We start from the raw sequence: 12,300 nt of genomic DNA, 5'->3' as shown, positions 1-12,300 counted from the left end.
GGCAAAATATGGGTATGCAATGGCGATGCCCAGCCGGAGCTGTTGACCATCAATTACTCTCACTTGATCAAGAGCATGTTTAAGGGTTTCGTCCCGCGACTGCTCTAGAGGGAAGTCCCCCTCAGGGAATTCCCTGAGAGGAGGGGTGGCCACCCCGCCCCTTCCCTCATCATTCCGAGCAGCCGAGAACGGCCCCGGCTCCGCCTCCCCTGCCAAAGCATCGCACACCGCACACCTCTTTATGCAGGACCCATCCGCACAAATACCCTCTAAAATATCTTTAAAATTCGGCCAATCAGTACCCAAGATTAACAGATGGGTGAGGCGGGAACTAACCGCTGCCTCCACACTATGGTTTCTTCCCCTGAATTTAATCGCCAAAGTCACCATGGGATACTTGTGAACATCCCCATGCACACACCTCACCCTCACCAGTTTAGCTAAACCCAAAGCCCCGGGTTGAACCAAGCGTTGGTGGGTGGTGGTCTGATTGCAGCCGGTATCCAGCAAAGCTTGGTAAATACCCCCCTGATCCTTACCGGAATCCGGTATGCTCCAGCCCGATAGGGGGCAGCCTGCAGGATGTCGGAGACCCGCACCACCGTCCCCACCTCCATCAGCGGACAATGATCCCGGAAGTGGTCCGGGTCCCCGCACCTCCAACAGACTGGCCCAGGCGTTACGCCCGCTCTTGTGCTGGCGGGCACCCCCACCTGAGGAGGAGAGCGGCTGAGGGACGGGGAAGGGGAAGGAGCATTCTCCCAAGGCCGGAAAGCAGGTCGCACATACCCTCCACGCCTGCGCGGGGCAGGAACGAGCCCTGGGGAGAAAACAGAATGAGAAAACACAGGGGAGGGGGAGGAGGGGGGTGGAGACACAGGGGCGAGAGAGGGAGAAGAAGGCTCGTCCGCCCTCAGGATCGCCGCCAAATGGTCCTCCGCCAGCCGAACAGCTTCCTCCAGCGACGCCGGGCGGTGGCACTGGACCCACTCTGCCGTTCTCCTGGGCAGCCGTTGCGCAAATTGTTCCAGCACCACCTGATCGATGACTCCCTCGACGTCGCGGTCCCCCGTGAGCAGCCACCGCCAACAGGCGTCCCGGAGCCGTTGAGCAAACGGGCGATCGGACTTCTCTAACTTCATGCCCCGGAAGAGCTGGCGATTCTCTTCCGGGCTCCGACCGACCCGTTGCAGAATGGCCCTCTTCAGGTCAGAGTAAGCCAGGAGATTTGTCGCCGGCAGTTGTTGTGCCGCGAGTTGAGCTTCCCCGGACAGGAGAGGAATTAGGCGGGCTGCCCACTGTTCGGGCGGCCAGCCCCAGATTTCTGCCGTCCGCTCAAACAAGTCGAGGAAGGCCTCAGGATCATCTGCTGCCCCCATCTTCTGTAACGTGGGCGGGGGTAGCGTAGCGCGGGTGTCAGGGTCGCGGCTGTGGCCGGCTCCGTCTCCTGGCTGAGGAGGCTCCGGATGGCGAGCCGGTCCTCTGCCTGAGCCCGCATGATCTCGAAAAACCGGTGATCTTGGTCCTGCCGGAGCTCAAGCAGGGATTGCTGGTGGCCTTGATGCAGCGTCGCGAGGGACTGGAGGACTTCTGCCAGCTGGGAGGACTCTATGGGGCGACTTTGCTCCATGCTTGGAAACTAATTTTCCCGGGTTTCGGCACCAGTGTAGCAATGTTACGCGAAGGATGGTCAAGGAGGACACAGGACACGGGATTCAATAACTGAAGGTAGGCTTTTTAATTGTCATTTTACAAATAGCACTTTGTAACAGACTCAAACATACAGCACACTGAGTTGCTTTTTGGGCTCTCTCTCCCGACTGGAAGCTTGGAGTCTGCTTTTATGCCGCTCTCCTCGTGCTCACTGGAATTAGAGACAGGTGTTAGGCATAATTTAGCTCAGGTGTAAGCGCCCTTACCACTTTCCTCTCCCGGACGGGCGCTTGACCACGCCCCCGCTGCCACAGCCCCATTTACTTCCATTGTAAGTGCCTCAGCTGTAACCTTGATTTCTGCTCTTTTTTTAAAGAAAAGGAGGGATGAGTTGAAATATATATATACAGTATATTATTTGTGGTAATCAACATTGTCACAAAAGCCAATTCAATTGAGCTTAATTTGTATTGAGCCCGGAATATTCCTTTTAATGCAATTTCTGGACTGATCCCACGGTGAATTTGGCGACTGTAGGCTGAAAGCTCTTTACTTGAACAAATTCTAACAACTACCCAAGTGGCCGAAGCTGGAATGCATGGGAATAAATGAATGAGCGATGTATGAATGAATGAATGTATGATGAATGAATGTATGGGCACATGGGAGCTCCATTTTTAGGTGAAATGTCCACAGAGTGGCGCCAAAAGCGAGTTGTAAAGAGAGTTATATTTTTAGTTGTAAATAATGTAATACAGTCAACAGACTCATGTCACCATCCATCCATCCATCCATCGTCAACCGCTTATCCTGTGTACAGGGTCGCGGGAGACTCATGTCACATTTGAATAAAATTCAGACTCAACTCCAAGCATACTCAACCTAATATGACTTCAGTCCTGACACAACAAATAGGACTTGTGAATATTGAGTCTTATAACTTTAATTATTAATATCTTAAATGATGAATTTGTGTTTTATTTGTATGGTTCCCACACAAGTGACTCAAGCTGCATAATCACCATCTGGACACGCCCTGAGTGTCGCGTGGTCTAAAACCCTTATACAATCATGCCAATTTATTTAGTAATGCCAGCAGGGAGCTACGTCACAGGCTCATGCCATTGCATCAGATTTTCTGTACTTCAGTGCTTGAATTTGTCCAAGCCCCTGTTTGTTCCAATGATTCACGTCAAAATGAGGTTTCTTTGTCCTCCTTTTTCAGTTTGAAAACACGGTAAGGATGTTGTTTATACAGAATCAATTTTCAGAGCAATTTAATGTAGAACCTTTTTATTAAATGTTACACGGGTCTGACGGGGACAGCAGCACTTTTCAAGGTTTGAAATTTCTCCCCATGAGACCTATCTGTGTCTGAGAAGTTGTAGTGTGAACGGACAGCAGTTTCTTCTTCATGATCATCGCACTCCCCCTGAGCTAAAGCGTGAGTCGCATCAGACATGCTCTGAGGCCTAGCATTTTCTGATGATCAAAGCATCAAAAGAGTTACCATGCACATCTTGAGCCATCACTATTAAAAAAATGCTGTATAGAGAATTTGTCATCAGAAGGTAAGGAATAAATTTGTTCCTTTGTCCTAATTGTCTTTTTCTGTGTCATACTGGGAGAATGCACATGAATAAGGTAATGGAGGAGTGGCCTTGGCCTTTCTGTCTCTCCCCTCCCCATTCGAAGTGTACTGCTCACGGTGGAGGGGATCATGCAGGGACCGGTGAACCCGGCCACAGAGCGAGGGGCTGAAATAAGATAATATCCCCCAGCGGAGTGATGGCAAACCAAATTGCAGAGTGCTTCGTCGGTGCCATTAGCCTTTCAGGATTCTATCAGGAGATTGTATTTTAACTTGTTTTCTTTATTTTTCACCCGTTCATTGACCACACGGACATTCTGGCTAGACAAGAGATGTATATTGCTATTTGGTGGTAGCAAGGATGTTGTCCTTTTCAGTCAGCTGTTGGATCTACACACAATGGTTTTGCAGTCCAACCAAGCACATCACTTAAAGGAATACTTTGAGCTAATATCGACTCCATTTGGAATTTCCCTCTTTTTCCCCCTCGCGGAGTTGGTCAAGGTGATGTTTTTGTTCCTGCACAATGTTTTGTGCTATCCGGGTATTACATGTTGTTGCCCCATTAAATGCTAGGTCCAGTTTAGTGTCTAACCCGTTTTATTAAGTAAACTAATTTATCTCAGTTTGCCCCATAAATTAAATTGAATATTTTCATCTTGAGTTTTGCCACGACTAAGAGTCTTTGGGCATGAGTAATATAACTCAATGTACGATAAAAATAGATCTAAACATGAGCATATGGGCTTGCTGTGTAACTAAGGATGAGCCCCATTCAGTGAGTCAAATTGGACTGTATAAATGTATCCGTTTCTCTCCTATCTGCCCTTCGGTAAATATCGGAATGAGTTCGCCGTTGTATTTACTTCGAGTGTCAGACAACCAGAATATGGTTCAGTTTTCCCTCGCAGCTTGCCAGTGAGCAAAAAAAACTGCCTCCCGAATTCAGCCTCTGTCTTCATGACAAAGGGTCTCAAGATATGTGCAACAGAATTCGATGCTCATCATGGCACAAGTGTACGCAAAGGCACAAAGTGAACATAAGCACCACACGTTGTCCCCCCTTAAAAATGCATGGGCTGTTGTGTGAGCCTGCTTATTTCTCAATTCCCCTCATGTTTGCCTTCTTCCCGGTTTCTATGCTAAGGAAGATGGTTTATCTGACATCCTCTGCTGCAAATACATTCAGAGTGGCCAGCCCTTATAATTGCCTGTTTAATTTGGCCTCTGTCTCCATTACCAAAGGTTTTGAGACACGCATGATAGAATTGAATGTACACATAATACACTGTGAGCATAGGCACCGTATTATCCCCCATACAGAATGCTGGGGCCTGCTTGTTTTCTCAATGCCCCTCAAGATTGCATTCTACCCTGTTTCTATGCTAGAGAAGATTATTTACTGGGAGTCCTATGCTGTAAATACATTCATAGTAGCCAGCCTTTATAATTGCTGATCTAATTTAGCCTCTGTCTCCATGACCAAGGGTTTTGAGACATGCATTTTTTACATGCCTGAATACAATAAAGGCAAAATTTTATCAAATTCTCTTCAAACAGCCTCAGTATTAAGGAGTGAAGAACTCCTCCACTGTGCCGCTGGTTTAGGGTTTTTGTTTTGGCAGCCACCAAAAATAAGTCAAACACGCCATATTGTTACGAAAGCAGGAGGAGGCAGACGAGGGATCGTAACACATATAGTGGTTACAAGTCACGCTGCAGACAAAGCCCACTATCTGCCCTTCTGTCGGCTTGGCAGCAGCTGAAGGGCATTTCGAGCTGGGTACTTCGAACAACAAAGCATGGTGGCTTGCATCCCATTATGGGTTTGAGACGTTTGAATTCCAAGCTAATGAAATGTCAATTCAGAATGATAACGCAAAAGCAAATAATGTCACAAGTGCAGCCAGGGGACTGGTTTGTGACAATAGATTTGAAGGATGCTTATTTCTATATTCGGATTGCGCCAAAGTCAAGTCAAGTCAAGTCAATTTTATTTGTATAGCGCCTTTCATTTCACACATCGTTTCAAAGCAGCTTTACAGAATATCAGCATTAACAGACGATAAAACTGTAATGTCTATAAAGTCGATTAATCATCATTGTGTAATTTAGATAAAATACGATTTTAATAGTGTTTAAAAATAATTAAATGATAATTGTATTAATAACCCCAGTGAGCAAGCTGTAGGTGACTGTGGCAAGGAACACAAAACTCCATAAGATGTAGATTAATGGAGAAAAATAACCTTGGGAGAAACCAGACTCACTGTGGGGGCCAGTTCCCCTCTGGCTAACATTATGAATTTAATGTAAATATTAATTATGTATAGGTAAAATCATGGTTTAAAATTATTAAACTAAGTGTTAAGGGTCAGTGATTAAACATCGATTGTGACTGAACTGTAAGATTAATGACCAAAGTATTTGAAGTCCATCTTGATTAATTGCAGAAGTTCACATAGATGCAATTGTCCTTGTTAATTGGCTGATGAAGGCTTTTGTTGGCAATAGTTAGTCTAAGCATTTCATTTCAAGATCGTAGTCCATAAATAGACCGAGGTGATGCAGGTTGGAGTTGGCATCATTTCATCCTCTGAAGTCCGTCATAATAGATTGAAGTGATGTTTGGCTGTTACCGGCTGCATTTAGTCATCATCATTCTGCGACATATAGCAGTGGAGTCCAACATGAAGCAGGAATGGTGCTGGATCCAGCCGGTTCTGGTGACCTCAGGATAGGAGTCCCGAGGTTGAAACAGGGAAACAAATAAAAAGATGTAAGTGTAGATGCCATTTAATTTATTGCAGAGTTAGAGATCATGCTCAATGTTTCTGGTTTCTGGTTCCGGCAGACCCAACTAAAGCAGCCTAATTGTGGGTTGGAGGATAAATTAGGTGTATGCCTGGCTAAATAGATGAGTCTTTAGTCTAGACTTAAACTGAGAGAGTGTGTCTGCATCTCGAACAGTGTTTGGGAGACTATTCCATAGTTTAGGAGCCAAATATGAAAAGGATCTTCCTCCTTTAGTGGATTTTGATATTCTAGGAACTAGTAATAGGCCAGAATTTTGAGATCTTAATGAACGTGTTGGAATATAGCGTGGTAGAAGATCACTTAAGTAATGCGGAGCTAGACCATTCAAAGCTTTATACGTAGTTAACAGAATTTTAAAATCAATACGGAATTTAACAGGTAGCCAATGTAACGATGATAAAATGGGGCTAATATGATCATATTTCTTGGTTCTCGTCAGCACTCTGGCTGCTGCATTTTGAACCAATTGAAGTTTATTTATTGATCTTGCTGGACATCCTCCCAGTAATGCATTACAATAATCTAGTCTTGAGGTCATGAACGCATGAATTAGTTTTTCGGCATCAGCAACCGAGAGCATATGCCTTAATTTAGCAATATTTCTTAGGTGGAAGAATGCTGTTCTACAAACATTTGTAATTTGATTTTCAAAGGACAGATTGGTATCAAATATTACACCTAAGTTCTTTGCTGTTGAAGATGATGTAACAGTACATCCATCGAGAGTCAAATTATATTTTAGTGGCTTATTTTTAGAGTTTTTTGGTCCAATAATTAGTACCTCTGTTTTGTCAGAATTGAGTAGAAGGAAATTTCTGCCCATCCAATCTTTTATTTCATTAATACACTCTGCTAATTTTGAGAATTGTGAAATCTCATCAGGTTTTGAAGAAATATAAAGTTGTGTATCGTCAGCATAGCAGTGGAAACTTATTCCACGATTCCTGATAATATCTCCCAGGGAAGCATATACATGGAGAAAAGCAGAGGCCCTAAAACTGATCCCTGTGGCACTCCATATTTTACTTTTGTTTGGTTTGACAATTCCTCATTTACATAGACAAAGTGGTAGCGGTCTGCTAAATATGACCTAAACCATGCTAATGCCACTCCACAAATTCCAACATAATTCTCTAGCCTATTCAAGAGAATGTACGTGATCTATCGTGTCGAATGCAGCACTAAGACCTAAAAGCACTAGAAGAGAAATGCAGCCGCGATCAGATGATAAGAGCAAGTCATTTGTAACTCTGATAAGTGCAGTCTCTGTACTGTGATGAGGCCTAAATCCTGATTGAAATTCTTCATATATACTATTTCTCTGTAGAAATGAACATATTTGGGAGGATACTACCTTTTCTAGTATTTTTGACATAAGCGGGAGATTTGAAATCGGTCTATAATTAGCAAGTTCTCTAGGATTAAGTTGTGGCTTCTTAATTAGCGGTTTGATAATTGCCATTTTAAAGTTTCTTGGGACATGTCCTAAGCATAGCGAGGAGTTAATGATATTAAGAAGAGGTTCAGATATTACAGGAGATACCTCTTTTAAGAGCTTAGTTGGTATAGGATCTAACAAACAAGTTGTGGCTTTTGATGTTTCGATAAGTTTTGTTAGCTCTTCATGACCTATGATAGCGAAGGATTGAAGTTGCACATGAGGGAAATTATTCGACACTGTTTTCTGAGGTGCTATGACAGATGATTGCATATCATCATTCCAATTTTATTTCTGATTATTTCAATTTTATCTGTGAAGAAATTCATGAAGTCATTACTCTTGAGCTGTGATGTAATATCTGGTTCAGTTGAGGCTTTATTCCTAACCAATTTAGCCACAGTACTGAATAAACATCTAGGATTGTTGTGGTTATTTTCTATGAGTTTGCTAAAATATGCTGACCTGGCAGCTTTGAGTGCGTGTTTGTAGCTACAGACACTATCCTTCCATGCACCCTGAAATACTTCTAATTTTGTATTTTTCCACAAAGCACAGTTGCTTTCTCAGATTTGCTTTCGGGGCAAAGCATGTCAATTTTGCATCCTTCCTTTTGCAAAATGCATGGATGTGGTTTTGTTGCCCTTGAGGCTTCAGGGCATCTGTGTTTTGAATTATCTTGACGATTGGTTGGTGCTAGCCCACTCGGAGACTCAGGCTGCCCAACATCAAGAGGTAATTCTCAGCCATTTGAGCAATCTAGGGCTGTGTGTAAACCTAGACAAGAGTGTCCTGTTGCCAAGGCAACAATCTCTGTTTCTAGAGGGTGGAGCTAGATTCGCAGAAGATGCATGCACGGCTGTCTCCAGCTCGTGTTGTCATTTCGCCGGTGTCTAGTGGTGTTCTAGATGGGACACGTTCTCCCTACAAGAACATTTTAAATGCTTTTGGGGCTCATGATCATGGCTTCCACTGTCATTCCCCTGGGTATGTTGCATGCGAGACCTTTCCACTGACGCATGTGTTCTGTCCCGTCAAAGTGCGCATGGGTGTTACTGAACACTGTTACCATGGAAACAGAATCACCTTCTGATGTCGTGCTTTCCACTGGAACAGATGTGTCGCCGCAAAGTTATAACGATAGACACCTCCTCCACAGGTTGGGGAGCTGTGTACGAGGGTGCATCCATCCTCCAAGGTTTGGACGGGCCAGCGGCAATATTGGCACATAAACTGTCTGGAGATATTCACGGTGCTGCTGGGTTTTAAATATTTCCTCCCGGAGATTCAAGATAGCCATGTCCTTATCCGGTCGGATAACAGGATGATGGTGTCCTACATCAGTCGCCAGGGACGATGGTGTCCTACATCAGTCGCCAGTGAGGAGGCACTCTCATGACTTGCTGAGGCTGGCATGGCACGTTCTTCTGTGGACAAGGGACAATGCACTGTCTCTATGAGCCATACATGTTCTGGGCTTGTTTAATTTGGGGGGCGGATCTCCTGTACCAATGAGGTTTGATGCCGGAGAATGGACATTACATCATCAGATTAAGGAACAAATGTGGAGAAGATTTGTCAGAGCGAAAGTGGATATGTTTGCTTCGAGGGAGACATCACACTGTCCCCTCTAGTTTTTCCCCTTTGTCCACTGCCATGTCGGTAGATTGCTGGAGTTTTGCAAGAGCGTTTTGGGGCTGGGGTTGCCCTGGCAATGCTTAAAGTCTATGTTGCCACTATAGCGGCTGAGCAAGTGCTTATTACTGGAGTCTCCGTCAGTGGACAGTCTCTTGTTGTATGTGCGGCGTACAAAGGCTTAGACCTTTTCGTCCTGTCCGAGTTCCCTTAGGGGATTTATCTTTTGTTTTTTAAGTGCTCTCAGGAGCCCTGTTTGAGCCCATGGCAACAGCTGCTGATAAGTTTCTGACTCTCAGAAAGGCCCTGCTGGTGGCATTGGCAACTTTGAAGAGGGCTGGTGATTTGCATGCCCTGTTGGTAAATCCCTTATGTATGGACTTTCCACCAAGGTATTCAAGGGTGGTATTAAGACCTCGCTTGGGTTATTTTTCCAAGGTTGAGTCTACACCCCCCACCCACCCCCATTTGAGTCATAGGAGCATGAAAGGTTATTTATGCTTTGCCCAGTTAGGGCACTGCGAGTTTATGTTGACCATACTTGCCGGTGGTGCAAGTCGAAGCAGTTGTTTGTGTGCTTTGGTGGCTGCTAATATTGTACTGTTGCAGACATTGGCTACAACAGTACATCAAATATTGTGTCAATTTAAATCTAGGGCTTCATTTATGAGAGAGAGAGAGAGAGAGAGAGAGAGAGAGAGAGAGAGAGAGAGAGAGAGAGAGAGAGAGAGATTGGTGTTGGGTTCAAGTCCACTTTTTTCGAGTCAGAGGACTCAAGACCGAGTCATAACAGGCCGAGTCCGAGTCGAGTCAAAGTCAGAATGAATCTGTTAAAGAATCTGAATTAAAATTGTAACTGTAAACTCAACATCAATATTTTAAACTTATTTTAAACTTAACAACTAAGAAAAAAGGTTTGTCTATATGAATGTAACAAAAACACCTCTTTCATATATACATTTTTTGATTAGTATCCTGCTGAACAAACTTCAAAGTGGTTTCAGAATTAAAGCATATTCTTTAGGTGTATGAAGACCAAACTGTCCTTCAACACAATTCTTATTTTGTTCTGTTGACATTTCAATAATTTGTTGCTTTTTCTCCTCCACTCAAACATAGACTAAAGAAAGTGTTAGTCATTACAACTAAGGTTATTATGATTTGAATATAAATTTAGTTTTCATTTCTACTTCTTTTCAATTAATCAGTTCAATTTAATTTAGTTTTAGATTAAATTAGTCCTATCTAAAGAAATAATAGTCTATCCTGATATTTCTTTCTGAATCTTTTTCTCTATCTGCCGACTGATTAGGGAAAATGCAGTGCAAACAAATGAGTCAACACAGTAGTAATTAGCACTCGCTGAGAAGTTATGTCTCACAATTTGACTGAAAATGCTACATCCAAAAACACTGGAAAAGACTTCTGATAATATTAGGGCCATGTCGTCACAGACATGATTTGCTAATTAATTTGCGGGAAACCGCACAACGCAGGGCAGTTTTGCGTGCTACTTTTTAAAATCATAAAATGTTTAGGTCACTGTGTCAAGTTAAATATAGTTTAATACTCAATCTTTAAACACATCTTGAGATCCCTTAGATCGCATTTGTGCTCCTTCGAGTGTTTTGAACGCAAGAACATAATGCATGTTTGTGTTGTTCTGCCAACTGAAGTGTGTTCTTCACTGTATAAACTGTGCGTTGCTCATACAGCTAAAATTTCACTTACTGCCCTCTGGAGTAAACAGGAGGTACTACAAGCTTGCATTTCTCAGGAATATTCCTTATAATGGTCCGTGGGCATGCGATTAATTGCGTTAATTTTTTAACTAATAAATATATATATATATATATATATATATATATATATATATATATATATATATATATATATATATATATATATATATATATATATAAATTTTGAAACACGACTGAAATATTTCTAATTTAAATTTAATTAAAATTAAATGACTTGGAACAAATAATACAGAAAAGAAGCCAAGAAGTGCCCAACATAGATGGGAACTCCTTCAATACTGTTTAAAAAGCATCCCAGGGTGATACCTCAAGAAGTTGGTTGAGAAAGAGTACATGTCTGCAAATTGTAGGCAAAGGGTGACTACTTTGAAGATGCTAAAATATACTGTAATATAGTTTTGATTTATTTTTGAATTTCTTTAGTCACAACATAATTCCCATAGTTCAATTTCTATTATTCCATAGTTTTGATGACTTTATTATTCTAAAATATGAAAAAAAAAAAAAAAAAAGAAATATATATATATATATATATATATATATATATATATATAGATATATATATATATATATAGATATATATATATATATATTATACTTTTGGCTGGTAGTGTATATATAGTTCTTTATTTATTTATGAAACCAAAGGCATTAGCTAATGTTAACAAATCAAACCTAGTTGTAAAGTGTTACCAAAAAATTTAAAAAAATTTAAAAATAAATTTAAAAACATCCAGCATACTACTTAAGTATGTTAAAACAAGCAATGTTTCTTGCAGTGTTTTGGTCCTGCAACATTCTTCAGGCAATTATAAATAGAAAATGCAATGGCAACAAATTTAAAATACATCATGACCAGTCAAAGAAGCTGTTGTCAGTGACACAACCTTTCACAATAGGATAAACAATGATATTATGAACAAATATCAGGCCTGTAGTTAGTGAAAACACCTCCTGGTGGAATTATTTTTTAAAAAAGACCTACATAAAAACATAAGAAAATCACTGATTCATTTGATAAGTGACCAAATATATGATCTCTCTCTCTCTCTCTCTCTCTCTCTCTCTCTCTCTCTCTCTCTGTATATATATATATACAGTATATTAATTTTTTCTGTTTTCACACTATTTTGAAAATTCAGACAAATTCAGAAGTTGACAAAACTGAATATTTTTCCATCTTAACCGTTTCCTCTCTTAAAGTTGCCTCTAGAACCTAAACTAAAATTCCAAAATTATTCCAAAATTCTTAACAGAAATAATCACAGTGGGATGACGGAGTAGATATGTTGAAGCTGTGACCGCAGAGACATTGTTAATTTAAAATATATTAAAAAAAAATATTAAACTTACCACACCATGTTAAGTTACTTTGATAAGTATTTTTTTTTTTTGTATGTTGT

Source organism: Xyrauchen texanus, chromosome 38 (assembly GCF_025860055.1).
Source record: "Xyrauchen texanus isolate HMW12.3.18 chromosome 38, RBS_HiC_50CHRs, whole genome shotgun sequence".
NCBI lineage: Eukaryota > Metazoa > Chordata > Actinopteri > Cypriniformes > Catostomidae > Xyrauchen > Xyrauchen texanus.
The sequence above is the reverse complement of the archived record's forward strand: the minus strand, read 5'-3'. Positions refer to the sequence as shown.